We start from the raw sequence: 2,131 nt of genomic DNA on the forward strand, positions 1-2,131 counted from the left end.
GGGGTGCAGCTGGACATGGGGCGTAATTACTTAATGGTTTCAGTGTTGTTCAAATGACACTATATCTTTATTTTTCCACTTAAAATGCCAAAAACTTTTATCTCCACACTATGGAGCTTTTTTGGGGGTGGCTCCCTGGAGATTGCAGCGGCGCAGCCGCCTTGGCCTCTAGTTACATACTATAAATCCGAGAAAATCATTCTCCATTCAACAACAGAACCTTATCATTATACTTAAGTTTGATCAAACATCCCGATAAACTTAAAAGATTGACTTACTATTCAAGCACTGGCGAGTTGTCCTCTTGGATAAACTTCAGAGCCAATATATAGCTAGCTGAATAGTAGGTGGGGCCTCACACTGAGCTTGTATTTTTTTTTCTCTATGTACGCACTCATGGCAATCCTGAAAAATTATACAATACAAAATATGTTCAAGAGTGTTACTGACTCTGTAAACCAGAATTGCAGAGATTCATTACAACAGTACAAGAGCACGGACCCTCAAAGTAATACACAGCTTGTTTCACATGAAGCTATTTTGAGGACCGTGCTCAGTAGTGAACGTTGGCTCATACAAGTACACCATCAACATAACCAATCATCACCAGGATGACCGGGATTGACCTGTGATTGAGGGGACTTGACACTCTCAATGACCAGTATGTTCCGGTCATTGAGAGGATAAAGCCCTCTTGAAGAACGGCAAAGTACTGGTCATTGAGAGGGTTGAGTCCTCACAATGACCGGTTGATACCGGTCATTGGGAGTGTCAAGTCCCCTCAATGACCGGTACAGACCGGTCATCAAGAGGGTTGTTGATGGCCGGTCTGTACTGGCCATTGAAAGTGTTGAGTCCCCTCGATGACCGGCACAGACCGGTCATCAAGAGGTTGTACATATCCCTTCAATGACCGGTACAGAACCGGTCATCCAAGGCATTGTATATCTCTCTCTTGATGACCGGTCTTTACCGGTCATCCAGAGTGTTATACGGTCTTGATGGCGGGTCTGTGCGTCAATTGAGGGCTCAGAGACTTGACTGTAAGTTGAAAAAAAAAAAAAGTATATGTCATTGAGTACGGATCTCTTCTGTTGCTTGACTTCAGTAAATTCCAAGGTTTGGTAAACTTTGAAAATTTATTTCTATTTGAAGGAGTTGTGTAAAATAACTAAGATTGTATCAGATGACAGGCAAGAAGCAAGGCTCTACGCCAAGCATATAATTAAGGTTTAATGTTATGAATGCAAGAAACTGTGATGGTTTGAAAAAACCACCCAGCCAAATGAAGTTTCTAGGCTCTGCAAAAGGGGGTGATAGCGCGCAAGTCCCTCCTGCCAAGGGCTATCGGAGGCTTGCTTTGCAAGACCAGACGCCCGCAGCAGCGAGGGACTTGTGTTAAGTTCAGGTGAGGTAACGCTTCAGCTAACCGGCGTCTCACCGCTGCGACCCATGGTGGGTGCACAGCTACACGCTTGACTTTTTTTACTAAAATTGAACACCCTGGGCCCGCTGGATGGCACTTCCAGGGTCAGAAATGAAAAATTAGGAGCAACTGAAAGGTATTTTTATTCCAATCAGAAACTAGTACAACTTGAAATGAAAAACAAAAGATTCTGCGCGTGTAGTACCTGAAAGCAACTCAAGGCAGACTTGAGTTGGTTTTGTTGGTGTTGAGGTTGGCTGGGGAGACAAGAGAAGGATAGCTGGGCGAACTCCGTGCGGGTTTGCTGAGAGGTTTAGTATGAAATCTAGCTTTTGTCCATGCAGCCATGATGGTCAGCTATGAGATCAAGCTGCTCTTCTGTTTCTCTTGTCTGGTTTTCAACTCACAAGCACGGGACGAAGTCAATTTACAATCTTTGTTTTATACCTACGGCAGAGCTCTGTTTTGCTGCTTTGGTCTGCTTGAAAAACAAGGTTTGTTCAAGTCAGCTATTGATATTTCTTTTTTGTCTGTTTGCGGTCTGGGGACATTGGATCACTTACCTGTCTTTAGACTGTTTGTGATCCTGTCTAGAAGGGTGTCTTTTGGTTTATTGCCGAGTTGTTCCGCGAGTGTTCTGTTTAGAGAACAATATTCAGTCAGCCTTGCGGGAAGTCTGCTGCAATCTTATCTTGGGACGTACAA

The sequence above is a fragment of the Puccinia triticina genome, chromosome 7A (assembly GCF_026914185.1).
Source record: "Puccinia triticina chromosome 7A, complete sequence".
NCBI classification, from domain to species: Eukaryota; Fungi; Basidiomycota; class Pucciniomycetes; order Pucciniales; family Pucciniaceae; genus Puccinia; species Puccinia triticina.